Source organism: Giraffa tippelskirchi, chromosome 6 (assembly GCF_054371585.1).
Source record: "Giraffa tippelskirchi isolate mGirTip1 chromosome 6, T2T-mGirTip1v1.2.pri, whole genome shotgun sequence".
NCBI lineage: Eukaryota > Metazoa > Chordata > Mammalia > Artiodactyla > Giraffidae > Giraffa > Giraffa tippelskirchi.
The window spans coordinates 122,799,694-122,813,474 of NC_137280.1; the positions used below are offsets into that span (position 1 = coordinate 122,799,694).

At 41.7% G+C, this 13,781-nt stretch overlaps 1 long non-coding RNA gene across 1 annotated transcript; it reads left to right on the forward strand.

Moving 5' to 3' along the window:
• The first annotated feature begins 149 nt into the window (after positions 1-149).
• On the forward strand, positions 150-7,275 carry LOC145510193 (uncharacterized). The gene is made up of 3 exons (XR_014056875.1): positions 150-407; positions 3,740-3,812; positions 5,875-7,275. It is a non-coding gene; the product is annotated as an uncharacterized LOC145510193 (long non-coding RNA).
• The last annotated feature ends 6,506 nt before the right edge of the window (positions 7,276-13,781 follow it).

The following is a 13,781-nucleotide window of genomic DNA, read 5'->3' on the forward strand; positions in this document are numbered from 1 at the left end:
TCTTGCTACAGAAAAACCAATCAGAAACCTTCCTTCTCGTAAAGTCACTAAGAGGTCGAGAGGGAAGAGACAATTACGTCTCCGATTGGCGAAGAACTACTGGGGCGGGAAAGTTAGAACACGAAACAGTGGGCAAAGCCACGATTTCCGGGCGGGGCAGAGAGGAATGAGTGAGTGGCAAGGTGGACAGAGAAGGTGGACTGGAAACAAGGGTTGGGAGGACAAGAGTGTGCAGAAGGGAGAGAGCCCTGGCCTGCACCTTAAGGGTGATGTGTTTGGACTGAAGATAGAGTGTACTTCCTGGGCAGATTTTCTGCCGCTGAATGACAGTGAGGCATGGTGTCTAGCAAGGATGTCTGATATTCTCTAGGTTTTTTTTTTTTAAGCAGTAAGATGTATGGCCACAGGTGAGTTCTTCCTCTTTCAGTTCAGTTCAGTCCCTCAGTCGTGTCCAACTCTTTGCGACCCTATGGACTGCAGCATGCCAGACTTCCCAGTCGACCAACTCCCTGGAGCTTGCTCAAACTCATGTCCTTCAAGTGGGTGATACCATCGAATCATCTCATCCTCTGTCCTCCCCTTCTACTCCTGCCTTCAATCTTTGCTAGCATCAGGATCGTTTCCAATGAGTCTGTTCTCCACATCAGGGGGCCAAAGTATTGGAGTTTCAGCTTCGGCATCAGTCCTTCCAATGAATATTTAGGACTGATTTCCTTTAGGATGGACTGATTTGATCTCTTTGCAGTCCAAGGGACTCTCAAGAGTCTTCTCCAACACCACAGTTCAAAGGCATCAATTCTTCAGTGCTCAGCTTTCTTTATACTCCAACTCTCACATCCATACATGACTACTGGAAAAACCATAGCTTTGACTAGACGGACCTTTGTTGGCAAAGTAATGTCTCTACTTTTTAATATGCTGTCTGGGTTGGTCATAGCTTTTCTTCCAAGAAGCAAGCGTCTGAATTTCATGACTGCAGTCACCATCTGCAGTGATTTTGGAGCCCAAGAAAATAAAGTCTCACTGTTTGCATTGTTTCCCCATCTATTTGCATGAAGTGATGGGACCGATTGCCATGATCTGAGTTTATTTGAATGTTGAGTTTTAAGATAACTTTTTCCCTTTCCTCTTTCACTTTCATCAAGAAGCTCTTTAGTTCCTCTTTGCTTTCTGACCTTAGGGTGGTGTCATCTGCATATCTGAGGTTATTGATGTTTCTCCCCCAGTCTTGTTCCAGCTTGTGCTTCATGCAATCCAGCATTTCACATAATGTACTCTGCATATAAGTTAAATAAGCAGGGTGACAATGTACAGCCTTGATGTACTCCTTTCCCAATTTGGAACCAGTCTGTTGTTCCATGTCCGGTTCCAACTGTTGCTTCTTGACTTGCATACAAATTTCTCAGGAGGCAAGTAAGGTGGCCTGGTATTCCCATCTGCTTAAGAATTTTCCAGTTTGTTGTGATCCACACAGTCAAAGGCTTTGGCGTAGTCTATGAACTCCTTATTGCCAAATTCAGACTTAAATTGAACAAAGTAGGGAAAACCACTAGACCACTCAGGTATGACCTAAATCAAATCCCTTACGATTACACAGTGCAAGTGGAAAATAGATTTAAGGGACTAGATCTGATAGACAGAGTGCCTGATGAACTACAGACGGAGGTTTGTGACATCGTACAGGAGGCAGGGATCAAGACCATCCCCAAGAAAAAGAAATGCAAAAAAGCAAACTGGCTCTCTGAGGAGGCCTTACAAACAGCTGTGACAAGAAGAGCAGTGAAAAAACAAAGGACGAAAGGAAAGATATACCCATTTGAATCCAGAATTCCAAAGAATAGCAAAGAGAGATAAAAAAGCCTTCCTCAATGATCAGTGCAAAGAAGTGGAGGAAAACAATAGATTGGGAAAGACTAGAGGTCTCTTCAAGAAAATTAGAGATACCAAGGGAATATTTCATGCGAAGATGGGCTCCATAAAGGACAGAAATGGTATGGATCTAACAGAAACAGAAGATATTAAGAAGAGGTGGCAAGAATACACTGAAGAACTGTACAAAAAAGATCTTCACGACCCAGATGATCACGATGGTGTGATCACTCACCTAGAGCCAGACATCCTGGAATGTGAAGTCAAGTGGGCCTTAGGAAGCATCACTACGAACAAAGCTAGTGGAGGTGATGGAATTCCAGTTGAGCTATTTCAAATCCTCAAAGATGATGCTGTGAAAGTGCTGCACTCAATATGCCAGCAAATTTGGAAAACTCAGCAGTGGCCACAGGACTGGAAAAGGTCAGTTTTCATTCCAATCCTAAAGAAAGGCAATGCAAAGAATGTTCAAGCTACCGTACAATTGCACTCATCTCACATGCTAGTAAAGTAATACTCAAAATTCTCCAAGCCAGGCTTCAATGACACGTGAACCGTGAACTTCCAGATGTTCAAGCCGGTTTTAGAAAAGGCAGAGAAACCAGAGATCAAATTGCCAACATCCAATGGATCATCGAAAAAGCAAGAGAGTTCCAGAAAAACATCTATTTCTGCTTTATTGACTATGATAAAGCCTTTGACTGTGCGGATCACAATCAACTGTGGAAAATTCTGAAGGAGATGGGAATACCAGACCACCTGACCTGCCTCTTGAGAAACCTGTATGCAGGTCAGGAAGCAACAGTTAGGACTGGACATGAAACAACAGACTGGTTCCAAATAGGAAAAGGAGTATGTCAAGCCTGTATATTGTCATCCTGCTTATTTAACTTATATGCAGAGTACATCATGAGAAACGCTAGACTGGAGGAAGCACAAGCTGGAATCCAGATTGCCGGGAGAAATATCAATAACCTCAGATATGCAGATGACACCACCCTTACGGCAGAAAGCAAAGAGGAACTAAAGAGCCTCTTGGTGAAGGTGAAAGAGGAGAGTGAAATGTTGACTTAAAGCTCAATATTCAGAAAACTAAGATCATGGCATCTGGTCCCAACACTTAATGGAAAATAGATGGGGAAACAGCAGAAACAGTGGCAGACTTTATTTTGGGGGGCTCCAAAATCACTGCAGATGGTGACTGCAGCCATGAAATTAAAAGATGCTTGCTCCTTGGAAGAAAAGTTATGACCAACCTAGACAGCATATTAAAAAGCAGAGACATTACCTTGCCAACAAAGGTCTGTCTAGTCAAGGCTATGGTTTTTCTAGTGCTCATGTATGGATGTGAGAGTTGGACCATAAAGAAAGCTGAGCACCGAAGAATTAATGCATTTGAACTGTGGTGTTGGAGAAGATTCTTGAGAGTCCCTTGGACTTCAAGGAGATTGAACCAGTCCATCCTAAAGGAAATCAGTCCCAAATCTCCATTGGAAGGACTGATGTTGAAGCTGAAACTCCAATACTTTGGCCACCTGATGCGAAGAGCTGACTCAATTGAAAAGACCCTGATGCTGGGAAGGATTGAAGGCGGAAGGTGAAGGGGCCATCAGAGGATGAGATGGTTGGATGGCATCACTGATGGACATCAGTGGACATGTTTTTGAGTAAACTTGAGAGTTGCTGACGGACAGAAAGACCTGGCGTGCTGCAGTCCATGGGGACGCAGAGTCGGACACAACTGAGCTACTAAACTGAAATGAATGGACAAACCAGAAGTAGATGTTTTTCTAGAACTCTCTTGCTTTTTCTATGATCCAACAGATGTTAACCATTTAATCTCTGGTTCCTCTGCCTTTTCTAAATCCAGCTTGAACATCTGGTTCATGTACTGTTGAAGCCTAGCTTGGAGAATTTTCAGCATTACTTTGCCAGCATGTGAGGTGAGTGAAACTGTGTGGTAGTTTGAACTTTGGCATTGCCTTTCTTTGAGACTGGAATGAAAACTGACCTTTTCAGTCCTGTGGCCACTGATGTGAATGAGTGAGTGAAGTCACTCAGTTGTGTCTGACTCTTTGCGACCCCATGGACTATAGCCTACCAGGCTCCTCCATCCATGGGATTTTCCAGGCAAGAATACTGGAGTGGGTTGCCATTTCCTTCTCCAAGAGATCTTCCTGACCCAGGGATTGAACCTGGGTCTCCCACATTGTAGGCAGACGCTTTACCATCTGAGCCACCAGGGAAGTCGGCCACTGCTGAGTTTTCCAAATTTGCTGGCATATAGAGTGCAGCACTTTCACAGCATCTTCTTTTAGGATGTGAAATAGCTCATCTGGAATTCTATCACCTCCAGTAGTTTTATTTGTAATGATGCTTCCTAAGACCCACTTGACCTCGAATTTCAGGATATCTGACTCTAGGTGAGTGATCACACCATCATGGTTATCTGGGTCATAAAGATCTTTTTTGTATAGTTCTTCTGTGTATTTTTGCCACCTCTTCTTAATATCTTCCACTTCTGTTAGGTCCATATAGTTTCTGTCCTTTATTGAGCCCATCATTGCATGAAACGTTCCCTTGGTATCTCTAATTTTCTTGAGGAGATCTTTAGTCTTTCCTGTTCTATTGTTTTCCTCTATTCTTTGCATTGATCATTGAGGAAGGCTTTCTTATCTCTCCTTGCTATTCTTTGGAGCTCTGCGTTCAGATGGATATATTTTTCCTTTTTTCCTTTAACTTCTCTTATTTTCTCAGCTATTTGTAAGGCCTCCTCAGACAACCATTTTGCCTTTTTGCATTTCTTTTTCTTGGGGATGGTCTTGATCCCTGTCTCCTGTACAATGTCGCAAACCTCCGTCCACAGTTCTTCAGGCACTCTGTCTTTCAGATCTAATCTCTTGAATCTATTTGTTACTTGCACTGTATAATCGTAAGGGATTTGATTTAGGTCATACCTGAATGGTGTAGTGGTTCTCCCTACTTTCTTCAATTTGTCTGAATTTTTGTTTTTATCCACCCTCTTTCTTACCCTGGGGGAGGGGAGAAGATAACTATCATTTGTTGAGGGCTCCCTAGCTCACACTAGCAATAAAGAACCTGGCTGCCAATGCAGGAGCCCCAGGTTCAATCCCTGGGTCGGGAAGATCCCCTGGAGAAGAAAATGGCAACCCACTCCAGTATTCTTGCATGGAGAACCTCACGGACAGAGGAGCCTGACAGGCTATAGTCCATGGGGTCGCAAAGTGCTGGACACGACTTAGCGGCTAAACAGCAGCAGCAGCATGATATTGTATCATCCCAATTTAACAGATAAAACAAGACGAAAGTTCAGAATTTCAATCAGTCTTCCAAGGAGAGTGTTTAGATTATAACCCTGCTCTGATTCCAAAACCCTTAAATATTAAATGAACATTACTAAGTATTATATGAACATTTTCAACCTTGTTTTATCTTTAACCTTTTCATAATAATATATGGTTTTTTGAACTCCCTTGGGAATGTCTTGAACCCATTCTTTGGGTGTTATATATAAGTGAAATTATGTAAAGCATGTTTAGATTAACTTATATTATTAAAGACTATTCTAAAGTCAACTTTTTTCCACCATACTATATAGTATATGAGGTCAAAATTCTATTTCTTCTTGTTTCAAAAGTGTTGCACACTTTATATTTGTTTTAAATACATGATTTAAGAAAAAAATGACTTGTTAGCAAACACAAAAATTACGTATCTACCTGCGTGTGTATATATATAGATATAGAGATATGGTGGTGGTGGTGGTGGTTTAGTCACTAAGTCATGTCTGACTCTTGCAATTCCATGGACTGTACTGAATATAAATTGAATAAATATGAAATGTAACTGTTTATGGTGTTATAGGTAGTAAGATAGATAATGCTTTTATGACTTGTTTAGAATTCTTATACTTTGCCCTTTAATGTGTTATTATTTATTTTATAATTGTCTATAATTTTATAATTTTTATGTTTTGTTTTTAAGTAACAAGAAAACAGAAATGATTTCAAGATGCTTTTGTCAAGCAGTTCTCTACAAACAACACATTTTGAATGAATGTTTTGTCCTGGTGAATGAAAAGATAAATTGGATATAACTGTCACATGTTTGTAACCATTTTTAAAACCATAGTTGTTCTGATACTATCATTATTTTGTATTATGTTTCTCACTGTAATGCTATATAATTTTTATTTCTCCACCATTCCGCCACTCCTTGCTATTAAAAAGACTTTGCAGATTGCTATTTGATAACACATTTTGTCTATTACAAAAATAATGTATGGTCAATGCAGAAAACTTGAAGAATACAGTATTCATGGATAAAAATAAATATACCACTACATACCTGTTGCAATGGCCAAAATCTAACACTAAATGCTAGCAAGGATGTGCAACAAGAACTTTCATTCATTTCTGGTGAGAATGCAAAATGTACAACCACATTTGAAAATAGTTTGGCAGTTTCTTACAAAATTAAACATACACTTACCATGTGACACAGCAGAATTGCTCCTTGGTATTTAACCAAGGGAATTGAAAACTTCTATCGACACAAAAAAACTGTGCACAGATGTTTATAACAACTTTATTCATAATTGCCAAAAGTTGGAAACAAGATGTCCTCTGGAGGTGAATGAATAAATACGCTAATATATCCAGAAGATAGAATATTATTCAGCATTAAAATGATATGAGCTATCAAGCCATGAAAAGACTTGGAAAGGAAACTTCTATGCCTTTTATTAAGTGAAGCCAATCTGAAAAGGCTACATATTGTATTTCAACTATGTGAAATTCTGAAAAGGCAAAACTAAGGAGACAGTAAGAAGGTGAATGGTTTCTCCTATGATGACTATCCAATTCCAAAACATTTTCATCACTTCAGAAAGAATCCTCATACCCATTGGCATCACTTCCCACTCTCCCCTTCCTGTGGACCCTGGATATATTTTCTCATTGCAACACTGCTTTGTTAAGCCCCAGAGATTTCTTGTGTTAAACAAGATTTTTTCATTAGATGAATACAATTCACAGATATGTGTGAAGAGTACCTTAAGGCAAATTTGCAGAAGTATCATTTGTAAACTCCTCATTAACTAGTATTTCAGTATCAGGATTCCTTACGCTTGGAGACTTTAACCATTATCCATCGAGGGTAAATTTTTAACGTATCTATGACTAAACAGTACAACAGTCAAAACAGTACAACAAGTACAACAGTAAAAACAGTACAACAGTAAAAACCACCATGGAGGCTTCCAGTGTTCAGTTGAGTAATACAGCCAACCTTTTAATAACATAGGTTAGAACTGTGCAGGTCTACTTATATGCAAATCTTTTTTGTTTTAGATTTTTTCAATAAATACATATATGTACTGTAAAATGTGTTTCACTTCCTTTCCTAATAACATTTTCTTTCTCTAACTTACATTATTATAAGAATACACTATATAATACTTATAACATACAAAATATGTTAATCTACTGCTTGTGTTACAGATAAAGCTTCCAGTTAAGAGTAGGTTATTAACAGTTAAGTTTGGGAGGAATCAAAAGTTATACTGAGATTTTTGACTAGTGGGTCGACACCCCTAACCCCCAAGTTATTCAAGGGTCAGCTGTAAACTGTTCCATGTTCCTCTGATCGCTAGGAACCACCTCACATTCATTCTTTCATTCACTTAAGACTCAAACTGTTCCCTTTTACCAAGAGAAAAAATTTAAGTAAGTATCTTTTTTGTTAAATATTTTTAAAAAATGAAAATCATGATCATCAGCTTTAGTGATGCGGACCCCTCCCAACACCTTGGTGAACTCCTGATCTCTACCTCCTTCCGCTTCCAACATCACCAGTCTCAGCCCAGTTCAAAGGTATTTTATTTCCAAACTGACATTAGGCTTCCTTTTACCTTCTTCTCTCTCAGGAGGTAAAATGGTGCTAATAGTGAGTTCTTTACTGGAAGACAGTTGAGTGGAGAGCTATAGAATTCAGGCCCTGAGTTATATTACTAGGTTCAAACCCTAATTCCACCATTGCCGATGTTCCCAAGATCTTGGTAATATCATTTAATCTATGTCCTTTAGGTCATTCGTTTTTAAAATGAGGATCATAACAATAATTCATGCTATTCATTTGGGGTAAGAACTGGATGAGATAATCCATGTAATATATTTAGAACAATGGTTAACACAATGAACACAGGATACATGTAAGCTATTTTTGAACACTTACTCTCTGCTGGCATCTTTACATATCAGATCACTTGTTTGCATGTGTGTCTGCTCAGTTGCTCAGTCATGTTTGACTCTTTGCAACCCCATGGACTGTGGCCCACCAGGCTCCTCTGTCCTTGGACTTTTTTCAGGCAAGAATACTGGAGTGGGTTGCCATTTCCTCCTCCAAGGAATCTTCCCAACCCAGGGATCAGATTTGCATCTCCTGTGGCTCCTGCATTGGCAGGCAGAGTTTTTACCACTGAGCCACCTGGGAAGCCCATCCGTTTGCATGACAACCCTGGTTGGGAAACCAAGATTCATACTTGCCACATAGCACGGTCAAAAAAATAAATAAAAACAAAAAATAACCACTTCTGTTATGGAAGAACTTTGCGGTATAATGGAAATAGGACTTTAGTCTCTTTGGCCCAGAGAGACCTGGATTCAAATTGTGGTTCCATTATATACCAGCAATGGCTTAACGCAAGTCACTAAACCTCTCCATCTATAACATAAAATGGGGCTGACGATAGTGATAGTCAGTAACTGACCATACAAAGTTGTTGCGAGGATCAGATGAAATGACACATAAAGTACCCAGGCATCACTTAACACCTTTCCCTCCCTCTATCCTTCTCTTCTTCTTTCTCTGGTTGAGTAAATGTTCTTCCCAACAGGGCTATTAAAGGCAGCTGCATGCTGCTGTAGTTTCTCCTAAACTCTGGATTCAGTTCAGCAAGTGTGTACCAAGCACCCACTAGGCAGCTACGAGCACCTTCCTGGCTGAAGTGCTGCTAAGCCCAGGACACTAACACCCTTTGAGAAAATGAAGTTCTAGGATCATGACCATTCTTGGGTCTGGACCTCTGGGATAATTTTTAAAACAATTTCTTAAAAAGAAGAAGGAATAAGAAGTTGCTGAATTCAACTATAGGTCCTAACCCCTAGCTTATCACACACGACATCATCAGTAACAACTTCATCCAGTTGTGTGCTGTCCCAACTAACATTCTTCAGGAACCTTAGGGGTTTGTAACACGGTGAAGGTTGAATATCAATAATCTCAGATATGCAGATGACACCACCCTTATGGCAAAAAGTGAAGAGGAACTAAAGAGCCTCTTGATGAAAATGAAAGAGGAGAATGAAAAAATTGGCTTAAAACTCAACATTCAGAAAACGAAGATCATGGCATCTGGTCCCATCACTTCATGGGAAATAGATGGGGAAACAATGGAAACAGTGACAGACTTTCTTTTCTTGGGCTCCAAAATCACTGCAGATGTTGACTGAAGTCATGAAATTAAAAGACGCTTGCTCAGGCGCAACTGAGTGACTGAACTGAACTGAACTGAAGGTTGACACACATGAGGCCTTTCCCAGAAAAGAACTCCATTGCTTTCTCCTGCTGTGATCCCAGCTGTGGCCAGCAGATGGAGTCATTTCCTCCCTCCTCTCTCAACGAACTTGCCAAGCAGAAAATCTGTTCATCAAAAGCTGTGAGGTCCAGGAATGAGAAGACTTCAGCCATCACCAGACACCAGAGCTAAAGAAGGATGAAGGCTGACTACTACCAGGTAAAATCTAGTACATCTAAACCCGATGAGGACGGAAAGAACAGTCAGTTCCTATCATGGTTTCAGCTCTATGGATATTTCAGTTTCGGTTCAGTTTAGTCGCTCAGTCGTGTCCGACTCTTTGCGACCCCATGGACTGCAGCACGCCGGGCTTCCCTGTCCATCACCAAGTCCCGGAGCTTGCTCAAACTCATGTTCATCGAGTCGGTGATGCCATCCAGCCATCTTATCCTCTGTCGTCCCCTTCTCCTCCTGCCTTCAACCATTTAATTCTTTGTTGGGGTTTCCCGGGTAGCTCAAACGGTAAAGAATCTGTCTGCAATGCCGAAGATCTGGATTCGATCCCTGGGTTGGGAAGATCCCCTGGATCAACAATTCTCTGTTGGGGCTGGGAGACGGATGTCCATTGTAAGATGTTTAACATCCCTGGCTGCTAGCCTCTAGATGCCAGCAGCATGCCTCTCCCCAAACAAAAATGTCTGTGACAACCAAAAATGTCTCAGACATTGCCAAATATCCCCTGAGGGGCAGAATCACTCCTAGTTGAGAACCACTGGTTTATAGCCATTAATAGTGTTGGGGCAATGGTCTATATAGAATAGACTCCTGTCTCTGCACTTCCATTCCAGAGGTCGCTAGTTTGATCCCTGGTCAGGGAACTAAGATCCCACATGCCTCACAGCACCGCAAAAAAAAAAAGACTCCTGGGGACCTTCAAAGGATGTACTCTGAGGGCCACTTGCCCTGAAAGCCCAGTTTCCAATGCTTGGGAGTTGGGGAAAGGACACTAGCAGCTCGCACCTACTGAGTATGAAAGCTAAGAGGGTCACAAAGAAGGGAAAGAAAGCAAACATGGAGATGAAACCCTCATGGTTAGGACTGGACTCTGAGGTGCAGTTTATTTTAATCTCTAAAGATAAAGAAACTAAGGCTCAGAGATCAAGCAACCTGTCTAAGGTCAAACACCTAGGAAGTGATAAAACAAGGATTTAAACCCAAGACTATCTCCAAAGCCTTAGCTCCAACTTCGGGACACCTGGAACCTTAGTTATTCATTCATTCATCCATCTGTTCATTTAACAACTACTTAGTTTCTACTAGGGCTTACCTAGTGGCTCAGACAGTAAAGAATCCATCTGCAATGTGGGAGACCTGGGTTCAGTCCCCGGGTTGGGAAGATCCCCTGGAGGAGAGCATGGCGACCCACTCCAGTTTACTTGCCTGGAGAATCCCCATGGACAGAGGAGAATGGCGGGTTACAGTGCGTGGGGTCACAAAGAGTCGGACACAACTGAGCAACTAAGCCCTATGTTCCAAGCTCTGGGAATAGAGTGATGAACAAGATAGTCAATCCCTGCATTCATAGGCCTTATTGTCTGCTGCTGCTAAGTCGCTTCAGTCATGTCCGACTCTGTGCGACCCCATAGACGGCAGCCCACCAGGCTCCGCCGTCCCTGGGATTTTCCAGGCAAGAACACTGGAGTGGGTTGCCATTTCCTTCCCCAATGCATGAAAGTAAAAGTGAAAGGGAAGTCGCTCAGTCTTAGCGACCCCATGGACTGCAGCCTACCAGGCTCCTCTGTCCATGCGATTTTCCAGGCTAGAGTACTAGTAGGAAATAAAAATGACAAGTAAACAATCATACAAGGTATTAGTCAACAGCAGTTATAAGAGCATTGAAGGAAACGCTTAGGGAACAAAGTCTGTGCTAAATGATGGACAAAGTAAGTCCTTCCATCCCTGGATACCTGCCCTTTTTCAAGGTGACTTTGCATCAAGAAATGAGTCTATTTCTCTGCCTTTGAATTTGTGTTGGCTCTAGGACTTTCTTCAAGTAATGGAATGCAGTAAAAGTGACATTATATGACTTCTGAGCTTCAGCATTAAGGAACCTGGCAGCTTCTATTTGCACTCTCTTGCTACCCTGAAGCCACCATGTAAGGAAGCCCCAGCTTAGCCTCCTAGCTGTCCTGGACATTCCAGCTGTCCCAGCTGCTTACACCACTTTGACTGAGGCTCCCTACATATGAGCAAAGTTACCCAGGAATAGCTAGCTGTCAGTCAACTCAACAACTGACTGCAGCTACAGAGGTTATCCAGGCAAGATTGAACCAATCAAACTGAAGAATCATGAGCAAATGGCTAAGGGCAGTTTGTTACTCAAAGACAGAAAACCAGTTGAAAGTCCTAACCATGTCTGGGGGTGGGGAGTGAGTCAGAGCGCATCCTTGAAGACACAGGTTCAAGCTGAGACCTGGAGAATAAGTGGGAGTCAGCCTGATAGAGCATGGGGGAAGAGTATCCAGGCAGCAGAGACAACCATCTGAAGGCATTAAGCTAAAAATGAACTATGTATGTCTGAGGTCCTGTGTAGGAAACAGCAGAACAAGATGGTCTAATGGAGAGGTAAGCCCAGCACCACAGGCGATGACCAGTGAGTGGAGTGCCTTACTTACTGCCCACCACCCATCTCCATCTCAATCCAGGACCAATTTTTTATCACATTCTGAATACATCCATAGGCTATGTCAAGGATGTAAATTTCACTCAGGATGTATGTCAAAGAATTAAAAAGCTGAAAATACAGACGGATGTTAACCTGCCTCTGAGAAACTTGGGAAAGGTTGTCACAGTCTTCTGGGGATAAATGATATGAAGATGACAAGGGAGCCTGAGCACATGGTAAAAAAATGTATTTTTAATAGCTGTGATGACCATCTCAGCTATTACGGCCCCATCTTCACTGATCTAAGCTCATACTTAAATGGAAATTTACTTGAAAAGCCCTTTCTTTGCATAATGGGAAGGCAGGCTTGTCCAGTTCCATTTCCCCGAGGTAATAGCTCCAGGATGTAATGGGAGGCCTTGCTACCAGCCCTGTTAATCAGGGGCCCAGAGCCTGGGTGACCCCCCCTTCTTAGTATTCTTAATTCCTATTACTCAATAAAGTCCCCCTAAGGATGCCTCACCTCCCAGGTCGCTGCTGAGAACTGTTAGGAGGGAGAATTGATTGGGCTGACATCACTGTGTTGCTCATGCTGTTCCCAGTGGGGAAGATGATACAGTGTGAGCTCCCTCTGTAGGGGCAAAAAGCTGAGCCTGATCACAGCAGGCTTCCCATCAGGCAGGCTTCCCCCAGGACAACCACAGGACCTCACACCCAGGCTGTTTATTGGCTCCAACCAGTTGAGGGATAAGGGCAGGCTGGGTGTGACTCTGTCCTTATCCAACTTGGCAACTCCTGCTTTCTCTCCTTTCTCAAGAGGGTCCCTGTGCACAGCGCTACCAAAGATGGGCTCATTCACATTTTTTTTCACTACAGAAGTGAATATTTACTTAGGGTAATAAAAGAAAGCACACGAAATTACACATTAAAAAAAAACTGACAGAGACTTCCCTAGTGGTCCACTGGTTAGGACTTCCTGATTCCACTGCCGGAGACACAGGTTCAGTCCCTGGGGGCGGGGGACGGACTAAGATCCCACATGCTGTGCAGTGTGGTCAAAAAAACAAAAAAACCCTGGTAAATCCCATAACCATTACAAAATCTGAGGGGAAGAAAATGTTTTTATTAACGTCCTGACATACCTCCACAATACATTTTTCCCTAAATTTTAGCCTGCAATTTTTTTTTTATTTGAACTATTTCATTCTATTAACTCTAGCTTGCAAGAGCTTCCTTTTGTTTTTCTTGTTCTTTTTTTTTTTTTGGTAAAGTATAATACATACAATAAAATGTGGAATGTACTAACTTTCACACATGAAAAGTAATTTGATCTTAAGTGTACAATTCAAGGTTTTTTTTTTCACATAGGCACACACTCATATAACTGTCACCCAAATCAAGATAAAGAACACTTCGGACAGGTATTTACTCTTAATCTTTATTAACAATAATACCTTTTTAAATAAACTGACTGAGGTCTAGGCATTAGGCTAAGAGCTGTATGGAACATGATGCCATTTGATCTTCACAACCAAGTACCACTATCATCTCCATTTTACAGATGGAGAAACTGAGGCTTTGAGAATTTAAATGCCTTGTAAAAGATCACCCACAGAAGCAGGTGCCAATGGAACACTCGAATCCAAATGT